The 18,859-nt window shown below is 40.3% G+C and overlaps 2 protein-coding genes across 4 annotated transcripts in view; one reads left to right on the top strand and one right to left on the bottom strand.

The window, feature by feature from the left end:
* The window catches only part of PCDH17 (protocadherin 17), a 472,217-nt gene that overhangs the window by 72,193 nt on the left and 381,165 nt on the right, over window positions 1-18,859 (bottom strand). The window lies entirely within an intron of this gene.
* Window positions 1-18,859, top strand: part of LOC309339850 (uncharacterized protein) — a 61,400-nt gene that overhangs the window by 29,373 nt on the left and 13,168 nt on the right. Inside the window, exon 3 of one of the 3 annotated variants that reach the window (XR_014155557.1) lies at window positions 1,986-2,405. The exons of the other annotated variants lie outside the window; for them this stretch is intronic. The gene's annotated coding sequence lies outside the window, so the exon portion shown is untranslated. Of the gene's footprint in view, window positions 1-1,985; window positions 2,406-18,859 lie in introns of those variants that run through there. 3 annotated transcript variants of the gene reach the window in all.

The following is an 18,859-nucleotide window of genomic DNA, read 5'->3' on the forward strand; positions in this document are numbered from 1 at the left end:
CAACATATTTATGGAATACTGGGAGTCAGCAGGGAGGAGTGTGGACCTCAATGGGTACCCTATAATGTTGACCCATAATGCCAACACTGGACATGAATATGGAAAACCAGTCCCAAATGTACAAACATAGAGCAATCAAGTGATGTGAACACATGGGAGAACCAGCAGTTGACTCACCTTGACTATGCATAAGCAACCCTTGTTTCTTTAGGTGTAAGGTTGCCAGACCTCCAAGGCTGACATGGAGTCCCCAGGTTTGCCTGCTCCCTCCAAATGGCAGGTGGAGGACTTTAATTCTCCTGGAACACCTTAATTTTTTTATTAAAAAAATAAGATGACAGTTCATGCAACTTGCAAGCTTCAGCCTGGCAGGAGTTGAAGTTATTTCCTAGACTCTCACGGGGAAGAGTCTGCACTTCTGCCCTCCCTCTCCCCATTAACCTCTGTCTCTGGGGCTCAGCGGTGAGAGGGAGCACAGAGGTAGGGGAGAATTGTTCTGGCCTCAAGAGGAGGAGGGGATTATGAGCATGGAAGGTGCAGGGTTGCAGGGCGCATCTTGTGCAAGGAGCAAGTGCATAGCTTGGGGGTTCTCCTGGACACATCTTTGTCATTGAGAGGCCCAAGTTCATCTGGTCAAAACATGTGATCCCATTGTTGAAACAGCTGCACTGGCTGCCCCTCCACTACCAAGCTAGGTTCCAGGTCAACAATACAGTGGAGGCATGTATGGATGACTGAAATGATATGTGCAAGGCAGTTTAAATGCATGGAATTCACTACGTGCATTCTAATGTTAATTATTGCTGCCACCACTTACTCTTATTCAGTTGTAGTCCCTCCCCTTAAAGTAGATATATGTAAATGAGTTGCTCCCACCACCTCCCACCCTGAGCCTGATTCAATTTCCACAAACATCAGGAAGAGAAAATGCTACCAATAAAAGGAGAAGATGTTATATTCTTCCATAGATGGAAGGGAGCATAAGAATCACTCTGGAAGACAGGCTGCACAATAGGCTTATGGTGTTGTAGAGTTGCTATCCTCCTTTAAATAGACATTGCAGTTTCAAAGAGGACCATTTCTACATGCACTTCAATATCTCTATTGTTCTGTGAGGGAAAAGATGATCTATTATTAGGATGTGTAGCCAAACTCATTTGTCTTAAGTGATTCCTCTATAGAAATCTGTTCAATAGAGATACTTTGTTCTATATTATGAGTATAATTTTCCTAAAGGATTGAGAAATCAATGTATTGCTTGTTTAAGGAGGAAAAAATTAAACCTAATTGATGGTGTGTCACCAAGGACACTAAGGAAGAGGCAGAAAACGGGGGTGGGGGTAAGAATCAAATTGAAAATCACTAGCAAGAAAAGGAGGGAGAAAGAGGGGAGAATCTGAAAAAGATCATTATTTTGTGTGTGACACATCAGCTCGATAGCTGTGGGAAGGGGGGAAAGCAATAGTAAATGTAATATAAAAAGACAAAATTGGTAATAAGCAGTGGCATGTAGAAAATATCTTGTGGTGTATAGCTTTTCAAATTATCTTTAATGTGCTAAGCAATTTCTGTTTGTAGCTCTGCTCTTTAAATCCCAGGGCTTGCTTGATTTTTTTCTAATGAAAAGGCTATTGATGAAACGTATTTTATTTCTTCTTCTTCTTCCTTTTAACTATTTTTATTTCTTCCATAATCTTAGACTCTTTAGTTAATACCACCAAAGAGTGAGTTCTTTGATCCATCGTTATGCAATGCTGTTCTTTTTAATGGCTAGATGCTTAGCTATGTGATGTGACTATATACTGAGCCAGGGCAAGAGACATTCCATTCCAACCAAATAATGTCAGCTCAGGCTGGATCTCAAAACAAATTAAAGTAGGAAATTATGGAGAATGGTCCTGAGTTGGTAGAATAGATATCATTTCAGACTGCTGGTGTGGAGGAGTTGCTGGGCTTGAATCACTTGTGTATATATTTTCTTTCAGTTGTCTTAATATGGGAAAACGTTTGAAAGACACCATCACCTGAAGTCTAGAACAATGCAACCCACTTAAACCAAACCATCTTATTCTGCTGCATGTGAAGACCAGGTTATTGGACTTTCTCCCAGTGCTAGCCCAAGACATTTTGCTGCCTGAAGTCAAGAAGTCTACATCAGTTTAAACCCAAATTCCTAGGTTTATCTGGGCTTGTCTGGCAGCTATTTTGCTTTGAATGAGGTCTGAAATACAATCTTTAGCTGGCTCTCTTAAGACATTTTATATCTTTGCTTTCTTCTGTAACATATCTTTGAGATTAAACAAAAACTCCTGCATCATCACAACTCCGTCTGTTCCAGTTCCTGTCATACTCGGATGGGAAGATATTGTTTGTTTTTTTGTTTCTTAATAAATCTGCTCTATTTATGACTGTGATCTTAATTATGTTTAGAGAGATGTTTCTCTTCAGGGAAATGCATTTCTGTAGTCTTATGCTGTAAAAAACGTGTGGTGCTGTCAGCTCTTTCCTGCACATATTGGGGGGTGGGAATCCATAAATACAGCTTCAGAAACCATTGAAAGAAAAGTTCCATCTGCAAAACAATGATCTAGGTGGCAAGTGAATTAGAATTAAACCTTATGGGCAGAATTCACTGAAGGAGCCCTGTCCATGGCAGCCCTGTGTAAGGATTTCCACTTTCATAAGAGGGCTTCCTCCCTTTCCTCTCCCTCCGCATGTGCACATCCCAAAATGGGCTTGAGGAGGTCAGAAGAACCCTCAGAAGAGCACCCAGGGGAGGAGGAGCAGGGTTCTCTCTGTCTGGCAAGCTGAAAAGCTTGGGCAGATGCAACTACTGGAAGAGGCTATGAATTCTATCCTATATATTCCCCACAGTGAACATCCTGGATTGAGGTCAACAGCTTGAGGTTGAGTCCTGACAAGACAGAAGTGCTGTTTCTGGGGGACAGGGGGCAGGCAGGTGTGGGGTATCAAACATGGCTGAGATTGCGCTTCTCCCATCTCTCTCTCAATAAAGATGGGATTTATTTATAAAATAAATTTGGAATATCAAATTTCAGCAGTACCCTGTGTGACACTAAAATTTGGCACCCCTTACCTCTTGCACTACAGCATTGTTGGAGTGCCTCCTGCAGCATGGTGCCCAGTGCGGCTTCACCGGTTGGGCCACCCTTCAACTGCCTCTGATCAAGATGGATGTACCACACTAAGGACAGCTGGTAACACTTCATTGCATGATATTTTATTCAGTAGACCCATCCAGTTACCCACTCTGGCTAGTATTAGTAAGCCAGGATGGACAATGATATAACAAGCGCTTGTCTGGACACATCACTGCAAGTTTCCTGTCCACATCATCATGCCACATTAACTAAAATGGATCCCATAACACTGGGTCTGATCAGCTGGCACTGCTACAATACGCTGCAAAAATGAACAACTGTATCTTCAATGTGTCTTGCAAACTGATTACAGCTAGACAGTGTGTGCTCCAGAGGTCTACCGCATAGTCATTAACCAACCCCTGGACCACACAGAATTATTCTTTGAAGAAGCAATGGGAGACTGTTTGAGGATGTGATCATATAATAGAATTGTAGAGTTGGAAGGGACCCCTAGGGTCATCTACTCCAACCCTCTGCAGTGCAGGAAACCTTTGCCCAACTTTCTGCCAACACATACCTGAACATGCTACCACTAACTGATGGAGGCAGCAGAGTAGGTTTTTGTGTTGTCTCCAAAAGAATTATGCCACTTATGTAGCTTATGCTCCTTGCTCAACCCATGTCATCAACCTTGGTGTACCAAGGAGCAAAATGGGCTCCACAGCTCTGGAGGGGGCCCGCAGCAGCAACTGTGTCAATAGCACATTCCATACCAAGACTAGAACTTTGACAGGATCACCTGCTCTATCCGCTAGAAAATCCCTCAGATTCTATCAGTCTCCAAGGATGGGTGACTGTAACTGGTTGCTATCCCTGCAGGGGATAATTTCACTATGAGACCCAAGAAACTGAGGCTAATAAGATGGAGGAGCTTTGGATGGGTGGTCTGGAATTCAGTGCGGATGTTGCACTTTCCCTGATGGAGCAGCTGCACTTTCTGGGAGTGCACCTTGATTCCAACTATTACTGCAGGCCAAACCTCTGTAGCAAGCAGTGCTTATGCTCAACTCCAGCTAGCTCACCAGCTGCAGCTGTTCCTGGATTGAGATAGCCTGGCATCCGTAGTCCGTGCTCTAGTGGCCTGCTGTCTGAACTATTGCAATGCTCTTGAAGATGGTTCAGAAGCTGCCTCATGCACAGAGCATGGCAATGGGACTATGTCTCGCTGGTCCTAGATGCACTGCACCTGCCACCAGTGAGCTAATGGGCCCAATTTAGGAAGTTGGTATTAACCATGAAGTCTAGATGAAGTCCTGCTGCCACTGGTGCTACTGTGGGACACTCTGTAAGGGGCAGTGACCCAAGGCAAGGCTTTATCAGTGGTGGTCTCCTGATTATAGGACTTCCTTCCTAGTGCTGTACATTCGTCTCTCTCATTTCTATCATTCAGAAAAAATCAGAAAAAAGTTTCTGTTCACCCAGGCATTTGGTGACTGAAATATAATGGTTTGAAAATGCTTTGAAAATGTTCTTTTGGGGACTGTTGTGAAATTTGTTATATATTGTTTTAAATTCAGATGTTGTGTGGCCACCTTGGACTCCTTTGGGATAAATGGTGGGGGTCAGGAACCTATCGCTTCGTCTCTAAGGGCTTGGCACACTCTTCATAATGAATTTCATATATTTGCAAGTACTACATACATAATGGGAAGAGTTAAAAAAGAGCCACTTCACCTAATGAGAGGATTGGTGTAGCTGAACCTCACCTCCCGTATAATGAAACCAAGCTGGGCAAGTTGGGTGCTAAATCTGCTCTTGCCAGAAATGCTTTTCTGGTATCCAGTGCTATGAACTTATGTGCACTACCAGAGAGAAGAAAGGCAGTTAACTCAACCCCCCTGGCTTCTATCCAGGCTATCTTTTTAGTAAAAATGCAAAAATAGTGAATTTCAGAGGACAAGGAATGAATCCAAAGTACTTCTTAATATAATGAGTTATTTGAATTCATAAGGGTAGTTCACTAGCTGTTGGCCCCATATCTTGGAGTGTGTATGGTAGCTCTTGCTACCCATTCCAGTCTTCATTGGGAATGCATTGTCTCTCCCTCATACGCCCTCTGATTCCTATTGCACCCACCCAAAATGGTAAAGTCTTCCTTCTTGGGAGAACCATCTCAGCTATCATTCTGAAATTCAGCAGGCATCATCCCCTCAGAAAGGCAGACCATGCCTACAATTTGTCTCTGATTCTGGCAAAAAATTAAACATAGATAGACTTTCTCTATGTTTTTGGAAGGGACTCCAAGGGCCATCTAGTCCAACCCCCTGCAATGCAGGAATATCACCAAAGCATCCATGACAGATGGCCATCCAATCTTTGTCTTAAAAATCTCCAAGAAAGGAGAGTCCACCACCTCCTGAGGGAGTCCCACTGTTGAACAGCTCTTACTGTTGGAAAGCTTTTCCTGGTGTTTCATTGGAATCTCCTTTCTTGTAACTTGAAGCCATAGGTTCGAGTCCTACCCTCCAGAGCAGGAGAAAGCAATGTGACTTACATAGTGAAACAATATGATTCAGGCATATACAATGGCAGGCAGATTCACCCTTCCATCTGCATGAATTAGGAGGAATTCTTTTATGCTGCAGCCCTATATAGACCTACCTGGGAGCTCCACTAAACACAACAAGTGGGACTTACTTGTGAGTAAACATGGAGGGAAGGAACTCACTGCTTGCCTGTGCTTGTGGTTCCAATCATACTGGCTTGGTTTATGCCAATACTTAGTCCACTTTAGCAGTACAGACTTGTAGATGAATCAAGAGTGAACTTGCCTCTGCTGTCACAGATGGCTCACAAATGCCATGACTGATGTCGACTCAGATGCAAATCATCTACCTCTAAGAGACAAAGAATGAAACAATGATTCGTTTTTTTAAAAAAAGTTCTTTCTAGATTGTAGATTGAATCTGTGTAGCCCCTTTATGTCTGTTGATGCCCCCTCCACAAAATAAGTAGTATTGCTTTGCCATTCCCCCTCCTCGCAATTTGATATTCTACAGTATCATTTACATTCCTCACCCAACAGTCCATTTCACCTCAAACCAAGAACCTCCCCACAAGATCCTTCCTTTGCCTTCAGGGCATAGATATCTAAACAAAGAACATTCATTCTTCTTCAATTTAGCCTTTTCTTATTTGATAGGATTACCTAAAAAGCCTACCCCCACCTCCCCTGGAACTTAATCTGTTAAAAGCTGTATTTCCCTGAGTTCTTCAGGTATTTCATTTAACAATAAAATAAAACTAGCATTTTTAAAGTAAAGTTGAAATTCTAAGCAAATACGATATTTGGAGGACGAGCAGGAGTCTAAACAGAGGCAAATGGCATATCAGACTTTTCAACCAGATTTAATTTTGACCTAACAAAATTCTTAGTTTACCATGCTGTATTGGAAAAGAAAATAATGGCAGAATCAGAATAATCTGCCTACTTTTGCATATTATTTAGAAATACAAAACACATAATATCTGTAAAAATGCTAAATGGAAATAAGCATTTAATTATCATTGACTTCTCCTTTTTAAAAAACTGCTTCCTAAAAGTGAAGCATATTGAATTAGTAAGTGAAGAAGATTTTCAACATTCAAACTAATATAAAATATTTCTAATTCAGCAAAAGATAAAATCACTGAACTGGTAATGGAAGGGGGGCAGAAAAGGGTGTGCACTGTTGTAAATATTAGAGAATGTATTAGAGGCATTATCTTTACTTCATTGCTCATGCAGAAGGCCAGAGCAGTAAGCCTCATTGAACTTAATAGGACTTACTTTTGAGTAAAACATACTTGGGCTGCTGTTTTGGTAATAACCCCATGTGAGCAAAAACATTTCATTTTAGGCTCCCTGTTTATTGAATTTAGTGTAAATCAAAAATAAGGCATACAGTCCCTTGAGCTGAAGTCAGAACTCTGGGCCTCTGTATAAGAACCTTCCATTAATGTTTTAGTAAGCTTTAAGAGCTCCACTTCCAGTGGGGAATGCTTATTAGAGCATTAACAAATACTCAAATGGGCATTTTGCAGTGAAAAATACTGCCATAATGTTGCAAAATGACTACAGGGACTTCCCTCTTTCTGAGCAGGGCATCCAACATGCCTACTTGTGGGTTGCAGTTTTTAAAATGACTATTTTTGGCAGCAGAATTTTCATCAAATTGTAATAAAGCATTTCCCTTTGGTGGAAAAAAGAAGCAACTGTCCAATGGAAGCCAGAGAGGTAATCATGTAATATAAACACTCATAGATACAAGTTTTATTATTTATTGATAAAGTAATCACACAAAGAAATGTCTTGGGAGTAACTTCAAAGGCCACTTAAGTTTTTCACTCTCATATTCACTTTGCTGTTCTTGGTACCTTTATAGCTTCCGATTACATACCGATGAATGCCTTCCCCTCTCTGTGGATCAAGACCCACAGTCTATCATTTGTACAAGGTTCCACGGAAGCCAACGGGGATTTATTTTGAATAACGACTCATGGAGTTATTTTCTCTCTGAAATAGCATCTGTCTCTGCCACAACATCTTAGAGCAAAAGCAGCATCTTTTTTCTCTGGCTGCATTAAGCAGAAAAGAAATCTTCACCCCAAGCGATTTTTCCCTATTCAAGGTGACAAGGGAGGCTTAGGAAACATATGCAGCATCAATATGGTAAGCGTGACATGTGTTCATTAAAAGTGTTTATGATGCATTCTTTGGGGGCAAACATGCTTTTCTGCATTGTTAAGTTCCACATTTTTATTATTTTGTTACTATAAATGTGTACTATGACAAGGTCATATTCGCAGGCAAATCTTTCTGTTGCTAATTACTAGTGATTGCTGGACCACCCCCCATGTCCGATTTGGAATTTTAAAAAACAGGTCTAGTGCTGGATTAACTGAGGCAGAGCACCTGTCCCACAAGGAAGCCTCTTGATTTGGGATGGCTCTTCAGAGGCTGCTTCTGGTGCTGGGACAGAGAGAGACTGAGGTTGCCTTTGGTGTCCTGCCCGCTAACCACCCAACTAAGGTGTTCTCAGCTGCAGTGTTAGAAGAGCAGAAGACTGTAGTCCTGGGTGTTTTCAACATTCGTGCTGAGTCCACTGTGATAGGTCAGCTCATGGTCTTCATGGGGCAGTTTAAAGCAGGGCATTGTCCCATGTACGGAGGAGGAAGGTCTGGATATTGGGGCAGGGGAAATATTTGCCTGTTTTCATGGTCCAACCACTTCCAGCTGAGTTTAGAATTACAGCTCCTAGACCTCCCTGCAGAACTGGGAGACGAATCTAAATGGTCTGTTTAGGAAAATAAATGGAATCCAATGGATTTCTAAACGCTGTGGGGCATTTTCTACCAAACAGAGCTGGTGATCCTGTTGATGCTCTACTTGTGCCTACTGCATGTCTGCATGGATAGCTAAGAATGTATATTTTCACTGCCATCCTCAACTGAGGCAAACACACTGGACAACCTTTACAAAGCTCCACTCAGTGAGGTCTATGAGCCTCAGTTAATGGAGCAACTAGATGCATCAGTTGTCAGTCATGATTTGTTTGCAAGGAGCTTTGAGGGTAAAACAACTTAACTGCTCTATTATCTTGATACTATTACAGAGAATCCTGATGTGGTATCCAAAACCCCATCGAGGCAAGTTTTATGGAATCAGTTTCAGCTGATGCAGCTCAAGGACATGGACAGTGTTTTTTCTGATAGGCATCCATCCACACACACTCTCGATCCTTGCCCATCCTAAAGTTAGCCAGGGAGGTTTTACTATGTGAGTAGAGGTAGCAGTGAAAGTGTCACTATAAGAAGACATGATGTGGAACTGCAGCTGCTTTAAACTATAATCATATTCAGGTTACTCAGAAGTAAGCCCTACTTTGACTGACCTGGGTTCCTAGCTTTCTGAGGTGGCTCCAAGAGCTCAACCAGATTTATCTGTGCTTGCCAAGTGAAAGTAATGGAAATTAAAGTCTTCTTTCTTTCTATCAAAAAGCAGATGCCCTGAAGTTACTAGTTTAACGGCATTTCAGTCTGTGGCATGCAACCTTTGCAACAGATTGCATGCAGTGTAGATTTTGAAGTGTGAGCAGAAGTGCACATATAATTGAGAATACCAATTGTATTCAAAAATTAATAGTCACAAAACAGCTACCTTCATGTTTAATTGAACCTGATATTCCTCCCTTTAAAAAAATCAGGGGAATTCAATGATAAAAAACCCTGCCTGATCAGAGTAAAGGCTTGTGTTGGCTCAAGAACTATAAAATCAGGAAATTGAAAACTAAGGTTGATGCCTTAACATATGGTCCCCGTGATTAAGAATCATTTGGGTCTTGTAATCAGGATTCAGATTTGCTCATTAGCAAGCCAGTGGGACAGGGAATAAAGTATGACCAGTGATAGAAGACCACAAACTCAAGATTATGACTGAAACAAATCAATTGGTGAGCAATGTTTCATTTAAGACATATATTATAATACAGGAGAAAATGAGGACATGAATTTTGAACAAACCAAAGCAAAATATAAGGAAAATATAGAAAAAAATATTAAAAATATATAGCATAACATAGCTTGAAATTGTCATAATAACTGAAGCAATCAATATAGCCTTCTAACTTCCTCCAGTCCACCTAGTTGTGAAGCAGAATTTCTAAGATCCCCAACATGTAGAAACTCTAAGTACCTTAGGATCCTAACATTGGGATCAAAGGAATTTTAAGGCAAAGTGACACCAGTATGCTGAGATGCACCTCTGTTTCTCCACAATATGCAAGTCAGACATGTTTATGATTAATTTTCATAGATTTTTATCCATTCAGAGAACCTTTGGAGAATCCTGATTTTGAATTACATTCACAATGTACAAGTTTCACTGTGCTGAAATTTGGCTGAAAAACAGAATCATCTGAGCTGTGGGGACACAGTTCAGCCCTTTTGATGAACAACAACAAATTCCCAAGTTTACAGGTGTATAAAAAAAAAAAACCCCAAACCCTACTTTGAACTCCACAGCATAACACGTGAAAGACCCCCTCAGGGGTCCATGTAACATCTGCCAGCTCTGGTAGTAGGTGGGAGCTTTCAGTGTTCTCAAATAATTTTGGCTTTGCAGCAACAATAGTTCAGTAGACACCAATTATTATACTTTGTAACTGCACATCTGGAGCCATAATGTCTTGGAATCACATGAGGATGGAAGAACAGATACCAGATTAACATTGCCAAACGTCATAGGGAACCACAAAATACCTTGACGAACTAGAGCATATTCGCTGCCAGAGCATGTCAGTTTAACATGAGAGAACGGCCAGTGTGCCACAAGAAATACATTAATTAAATAATGTAAGGGCTCCCATGAGCCAAAAGTACACACCCAACCGAGACTGCTCTATGCATCTCTGCATGATTTGCTGCTCTGGCTCTGCCTCCTGCCAATCAGCCTCAACTGGGGGCAAATTAAGCACTCCCATGCAGAGATGCAGCTGAATGGCCTGCCCTGGGATGAGACCTTTGTTGTTTCTAAATGAGTCACTGCTCTGCCTTGTTTTGATTAGGAGGCATGCCCAGAATGTGGGCTCCTTCCTGGGAAGAAAACTAAAAATAAACTGCTCTGGATATAAGACTGCCTCTAATTTTAATTTTTTTAAAGAGGGTATTGCAGCTAGTGGAAATCACTTCTATTTCTCTTCCACTTCCATTTCTCTGAGGAACCCTTAGTAGCTCACTCCTTACTTCAGAGGAGCATGTGGGGTCACTCCCTCTTTTAGCCAGAGTTCAGGTCCTCTTCTCAATGAATCTATCTGTGACAGCTGTTAGGCAAGCAACAAAAAATGCACAAGTGGGACTTTCTGTCCCCGCAGCCATCTGAGTACCTTCCACTATGCACTTCTTCTTGTATCAAAAGACGAGCAGAGCTAGAAAGAACTCAGAAGTTGTGGGTGTCTGCAGCAACATGTCATGCTTGTTAATCTGGTGATCTAGACAACATCAGCATATACCATGCCAAATCCTGGTGCATGCAATAACACTCACTGGATCCCAGCTGAGGTTCTGTTTTGCCCAGTAGCAACCTAGTGGAACAGGGAGTGAATCTCACACACATCGAGAAAAAACCCCAAAGACTGCTGAACGTAACTGAAATGAATTACCGTATTTTTCGCTCTATAAGACGCACCAGACCACAAGGCGCACCTAGTTTTTGGAGGAGGAAAACAAGAAAAAAAATATTCTGAATCTCAGAAGCCAGAACAGCAAGAGGGATCGCTGCGCAGTGAAAGCAGCAATCCCTCTTGCTGTTCTGGCTTCTGTGATAGCTGCACAGCCTGCATTCGCTCCATAAGACGCACACACATTTCCCCTTACTTTTTAGGAGGGAAAAAGTGAGTCTTATAGAGCAAAAAATACGGTACTCAGTTTATTGATATACAAAGCTTAATAGGAATGAAAAATGTTGATGACATGAAATAAAATGAGAATGCATGTAGAAAAAGGGAAAACAGAAAATTGAATATATGGGAATTGATACAAAATAGGTAAAAATTGATTAAATGATTAGCAATTGAATATGATTTGCATATGGATTAACAAGCAGCAGGCATTGACAAAGCAATCAATCAAAGTGAATAACGTAATTCCCATCTCCCTCCAGCACATCTAGTTGTGAAAGAATTCTAAAAGTTCCTAGTATATTAGCATATTTTAAAGGCAATGCTGCTCTAGGCCACAGCAACACTCGTCTCCCAGTCAAGTAAAGTGATAGCCCTGCTCTCTTCTGCCTTGATCAGACCACACCTGGAGTCCTGTGTCCAGTTCTAGGCACCACAATTTAAGAAGGAGATTAACAAGCTGGAAAGTGTGCAGAGGAGGAAACCAAGATGATCAAGGGTCTGGAAACCAAGCCTTATGCTGAATGGTTAAGGGAGTTAGATACGTTTAGCCTGGATAAGAGGAGACTGAGAGGAGTAATGATAGCTATTTTCAAATATCTCAAGGGCTGTCACCTGGAAGATGGAGCAAGCTTGTTTTCTCCTACTCCAAATTTTCTCCTACTCTAAAGGGTATGACCTGAGCCAATGGAGTCAAGTTATAGAAAAGGGGCATCCGGCTAAACATCAGCAAGAATTTTCTTTTTTTTTTATAATATTTTTTATTAATTTTCCAATTTTAAAACAAAACAACAACAACATAGATACATCAACAAAAACAAACAAACACACAGAATATCATTTCTTAACCTCATTTTCATAACCCTCCTTTCTCGGACTTCCCCATACCTCACCCTTTTTGCATCCTTGTTTTACATTTTTTCAACAACCCTTTTTGCCAATTAAATTAAAACTTATTATCTTTCTCAATTTCACCTTAAATCATCAAACAGTTTCAGCTGCAATTCTGCATCTTCCTTCCCCTTGACATTTTAGCACTCCTCAATTTTATAACAGTCCTTAAGATATACTTTAAACTTCTTCCAGTCTTCCTCCACCGTCTCCTTCTCTTGGTCACGGATTCTGCCAGTCATTTCTGCCAGTCCCATAAAATCAATCACTTTCGTCTGCCATTCTTCCAGTGTGGGTAGTTCCTGTGTCTTCCAATACTTTGCTAGAAGAATCCTTGCTGCTGTAGTGGCGTACATAAAAAAAGTCCTGTCCTTCCTTGGCACCAATTGACCGACCATGCCCAAGAGAAATGCCTCTGGTTTCTTGTGAAATGTACATTTAAGTACCTTCTTAATTTCATTATAAATCCTTTCCCAAAAGGCTTTAATCTTTGGGCAGGTCCACCAAAGGTGAAAGAAGGTACCTTCAGTCTCATTACATTTCCAACATTTATTGGAATTAATTTATTGGAATTAAGTTGGGCAAATGATAGATCTTCGCAAGCTTGACTGGGGTCATGTACCACCTATAAATCATTTTCATAATGTTTTCTCTTAAGGCATTACATGCCGTAAATTTAATACCGGTGGTCCATAACTGTTCCCAGTCAGCAAACATGATTTCATGACCTAGGTCTTGTGCCCATTTAATCATAGCTGACTTAACTGTCTCATCTATTGTATTCCACCTCAGCAACAGATTATACATTCTTGATAGATTCTTAGTATTGGTGTAGTAATGCTCACCCCCAACCGCTTGCCCCTCCCTTCTCCTGCCTCTGCTCTCCGGCCAGGCCAGGACGCCCAGGGCAAGGTTGGCAGGTGAAATTACCTTTTTGCATAACAGAACAAGTAAGACCCGGTAGGGCTGCCACCACTCCCTCTTGTCCAGGGGACTCCGAATCACAACCCAGGGAGCAGGTTGCGACCCATTTAACCTGGCTGTCCCCCTACTCCACAAGCTGCATCCACAGACTTGCAGGCAGAAGTTCTACGGTAGAGCGTAACAAAGCGTAAGGCTAGGACTTAGCCATTCCCTTCGGAAAGGCACACAACTAAAACAGTTTCATTCTTAAAAGGTTTATTTTAAAATAACATAAGAAACATGCTAAAATAGCAGGCACTCTTTTGGGCGTTACAGATAAGAAAAATAACAAAGTTACATAGTATAGCTAACTATACATACTCACAAGGTCTAACACAAAATAGGATAGCTGAGGTCTTTAGGACTCTGCAAGTTGAAGGCTTTTGAAGATCTCCATTTCAAAAGACGAAACGACGGCTATTAGGATGGAACAATAGAGCCGGGCATCTTTGCGGATTGCAGAGCAAAGGCAGAGAGCGCAGATCAGGATAATTCCCTGATCCTTTATTCACAATTTGCACAAGGCGTCGTAACTTTCAAACCGATCATAAGACTCAAATTATTTTTGAATACACCAATGACCGGTTTGCTGGTCAATTATTTTACTTCTTGACAGCTGGGCCAATTTGGCATCCCAACTTTAAATCAAAGGGTTCCTCCCTTCCGTGGAAATTAGCCAGAGACACATTCCCAAACAATTCAAGGACAGATAGCATCACTGAGGGGGGATGTTTACACCCTCAAACTCAGGTGTTAGATCTTTTCATTAAATCAAGACTTCTTTGGGTTCAATAAAGCTTTCAGCTGAGGAGCCAACTAGTCTAGGGGTTAAAGATACACAACTTCTTTCCCAGGGTCCCTGTGGCTGATGAAACTCCCACAAGGCTTCACTCCTTTTACTTGACCAAAGAATAATTTCTAAATAATACTAACTTTACTACAATTGGGTTCTAACAATTCTGTTTCTAATTTCGATTTCTCCACCTGGAAGCCAATTTTCCTGTCTTGTTTAAAGGTCTCCATTATTTGATAATAATGGAGCCAATCTCGTACCTTAAGCTTTATTTTCTCAAAACTCTGTAATTTAAATTCACCACTTTCTTGTTCTAAAATTTCAAAATATTTTGGCCATTTGGATTCTGTATTAAGTTTCTTCACCTCCTTAGCCTCCATATGTGATAACCACCTAGGAGTTTTATTTTCCAACAAATCCTTATATCGAATCCAAACATTGTATAGTGCTTTCCTAACAATATGGTTTTTGAAACCCTTGTGGACTTTATTTTTATTTTTTTATAATATTTTATTTGGGTTTTTCAAACTTAAATGCAAAAATAAAAAACAGTATAACATATATCATAACATCTTTTCATAACATCTTTGGACTTCCTCACGCCTCCCGCTCCCATTTGCATCATTGCCAATTCTTGCCAGCAATTTATCATCTTGTTTACGCTCTTATGTCAAATTCATTTAAGTATAATCTATAAATTCTCCCAAAGGTTTATAATTTTTCCTCAAATTTACTTATCATCTTAATTCTCACTAATTTAGTGGTGCACAATTATTTATGATCTAGCATCCTTTCTTAGCATTCAACCAAATTACAGTATTTTTTCAAATAAATCTTGAATTTCTTCCAGTCTTCTTCGACTCTCTCCTCTCCCAGGTCTCGGATTCTGCCAGTCATCTCGGCTAGTTCCATATAGTCCATCAGTTGCATCTGCCACTCTTCCAGTGTGGGTAGTTCTTGAGTCTTCCAGTTTTTAGCGATGAGTATCCTTGCTGCCGTTGTTGCATACATGAAAAATGTTCGATCCTTCTTTAACACCTTCTGGCCGACAATGCCCAGAAGGAAGGCCTCTGGTTTCTTGGTGAAGGTATACTTAAATACCTTTTTCAGCTCATTATATATCATTTCCCAGAAGGCCTTCACCCTAGGGCAAGTCCACCAGAGGTGAAAGAATGTTCCCTCATTTTCTTTACATTTCCAACATTTATTATCAGACAAATGGTATATCTTAGCAAGTTTAACTGGGGTCATTTACCATCTATATATCATTTTCATTACATTTTCCTTCAAAGCATTACATGCAGTGAAGTTCATCCCAGTGGTCCACAACCTTTCCCAGTCCTCAAACATAATATTATACCCAATGTCCTGTGCCCACTTTATCATAGCTGATTTAACCATTTCGTCTTGTGTATTCCATTTTAACAGCAAGTTATACATTCTTGAAAGTACCTTAATCTTTGGTTCTAACAGTTCTGTTTCCAATTTCGATTTCTCCACCTGGAACCCTAACTTTTTATCATTTTTAAAGACTTCTTTAATCTGAGCGTAGTGTAACCAGTCTCGCACTTTATCCTTTAATTTATCCAAACTCTGCAATTTCCAATTGTCTCCATCTTTTTCTAGTATTTCCCAATATTTTGGCCATTTGGCCTCCATATTGGGTCTTTTTCGAGCCTTAGCTTCCAGAGGTGAAAGCCACCTTGGAGTTTTATTTTCCAATAAGTCTTTGTATTTTGTCCAGACATTAAATACTGCTTTCCTGACAATATGGTTCTTAAAGGCCTTATTGATCTTAACCTTGTCATACCATAAGTATGCATGCCAACCAAAAGCGTTGTTAAAACCTTCCAGATCCAGTACGTCAGTGTCCTCGAGAAGTAGCCAGTCTTTTAGCCAGCAGAAAGCTGCGGCTTCATAGTACAGCTTTAAGTCTGGCAGGGCAAAGCCCCCTCTTTCTTTTGCATCAGTTAATATCTTAAACTTAATTCTGGGCTTTTTGCCCTGCCAGACAAATTTAGAAATATCTCTCTGCCACTTCCGGAAGCACTCCGTCTTGTCCACAATTTGCAATGTCTGAAACAAAAACAACATCTTTGGCAATACATTCATCTTAATAGCAGCAATTCGGCCTAACAAAGAAAGCTTCAATTTTGTCCAACTGTCTAAGTCTCTCTTAATTTCAGACCAACATTTTTCATAATTATCCTTAAATAGACTCAGATTTTTTGCTGTTATGTTTAGCCCTAGGTACTTTACTTTTTTTACCATAGTTAATTCTGTTTCTCTCTGAAACCGTTCTGACTCTATGTCTGTCAAATTTTTTCCCAGCACCTTAGTTTTCTGTTTATTTAGTTTAAATCCCGCCACCCGACCAAAGTCTTGAATCAATTGCAATACTCTTTTCGTACTAGGTTCTGGCTCCTGCAGAGTCAAAACTAAGTCATCTGCAAAAGCTTTAAGTTTATATTGTTTCGCTCCGACCTGAATCCCTTGCACCAACCGGTCCCCTCTGATCATATTCAAGAGCACCTCCAGAACCGAAATAAATAACAGAGGGGAAATCGGGCAGCCTTGTCGTGTTCCTTTTTCAATTTTAAACTCTTCTGTAACCACATTGTTAACTATCAGTTTTGCCTTTTGTTCTGAATATATTGCATCAATTCCATTCTCAAAACCCCGTCCCACTCCCATTTCTTTTAGATTTCCCTTCATAAATTTCCAAGAGATATTATCAAAGGCCTTCTCTGCATCTATAAAAATTAACACTGCTTTTGTATTTATGTCTGTTTGCAAAAGTTCTAAAATGTCAATAATGTTCCTTGTGTTAGCAAACATGTGTCTACCTGGGAGAAAGCCTGCCTGATCTTTATGAATTACTTCATTTAAAACTCTTTTAAGTCTACTTGCCAAAACGTCAGCAAATATTTTGTAATCCACATTTAGAAGGGAGATGGGACGATAGTTTTTGAGTTGTGTCTTTTCAGTTTCAGATTTTGGTATCAATGTGATAAAAGCTTCCTTCCACGATTCCGGCGCCCTCTTTCCCTCCATAATTTCGTTGCTGACCTCCATCAATGGTTGAATCAAATAGTCTTTTAATGTCTTATAATACTTGGAGGTCAGGCCGTCTGGCCCTGGAGATTTGCCCAATTGCATATTCTGAATGGCTTGTTCAATCTCTTGTCGTGTTATTTTATTGTTCAGGATTAATCTGTTTTCTTGTGACAATTTTGTTAGTCCATTTTTTTCCAAAAATTGTTTAATCTCAACCTCATCTTGCGGCCCTTGAGTATATAATTTTTTAAAATATCTCTGGAAACACTTTCTAATCTCCGCGGGGTTCTGAATGTTTCCTCCTTCAATTTCTAAGTTTGTAACTGTGTTTAATTTTTGTCTCTTCTTCAACTGCCACGCTAGCAGTTTCCCACATTTGTTTGCTGATTCAAAAGTTTTTTGTTTCATTAGTTTGATCTTCCACTCTATTTCCTGGTTTAACAGTTTAGAATATTGTGCTTGATGAAGTTTAATTTCTCTCAGAATCGGCTGTGATTTCGGGTTGGATCTTAGCTTCTTCTCTAATTTTTTAATTTTCTCCAAAATCTTATCTTTCCTCTCATTTTGTATCCTTTTCTTTACAGCATTCTGTTGTATCAAGAACCCCCTCATCACAGCTTTGCTTGCATCCCAGATAGTTCTTTTTTCCACCGTAGTGTTCATATTTATCTCAAAGTAATCCTTCAAAGCTTTTTGGGCCTTCTTAATAATCTCCTGATCTCTAAACAAATTGTCATTCATCTTCCATCTAAAGGAACCGGTTGGTAGTAATGTCATGTCCATCTTCAGTGCATTATGGTCGGAGCAGGTCTTTGGGCAGATTTCCACTTTTCTGACCTTGGGTGCCAGACCTCTAGTTATCCATATTTGGTCGATTCTTGTCCAAGTCAGCTGGGCCTCAGAGAAAAATGTTCCTTCTCTTCCTAAGGGGTTCTTTATTCTCCAGATGTCAATCCAGTCCATATTGTCTGTCATTTCAAAAAAAGACTTTGGTAGCCTGCCATCTTTCGTAACGTTTTGGCTTTGTGACTTATCCATATTAGTTGATACGACCCCATTCATATCTCCCATCATGATGATGTTGTTATATTCCAGATAGTCCAGCATGGTCTCATGCAACTTCTTATAAAATTCCGATTTCCCTTCGTTTGGTGCATAAATTCCTAATATCAAAATCTTCTCTCCTTGATGTTGTATCTCGATTGCTAAGATTCTTCCATGTTCATCTTTGAATAAAAATTTAGGTGACAGGCTCTCTTTTGCATATATCACCACGCCTCTCTTCTTTACTCTGTCCGAAGATATAAATTCCTGACCCAGTCTTTTGTTTATTAGCACTTTTCTGTGGAGCCTAGTCACATGTGTTTCTTGTAAGCAAATAATGTCCAATTGTTCGTTTTTTAATATATGAAAAATTTTCCTCCTTTTTTCTGGAATGTTGCAGCCATTTATATTCCAACTCAAAAGTTGCAGAGACATCCTGAACAAATCTGATTAGTTTCCTGGGGGTGGTACCTTGTTCACTGGATCTTCAAAGTCCAAGGGTGCAGGTTCCCCTGGTGCTCCAGGCTCAGAAGGTAGTTCAATTCCTTTTTGTAGGTCCTCTCCGTGTGTAG

Source organism: Podarcis erhardii (assembly GCF_964252035.2).
Source record: "Podarcis erhardii genome assembly, chromosome: 4".
In the NCBI taxonomy this organism is placed as follows: Eukaryota; Metazoa; Chordata; class Lepidosauria; order Squamata; family Lacertidae; genus Podarcis; species Podarcis erhardii.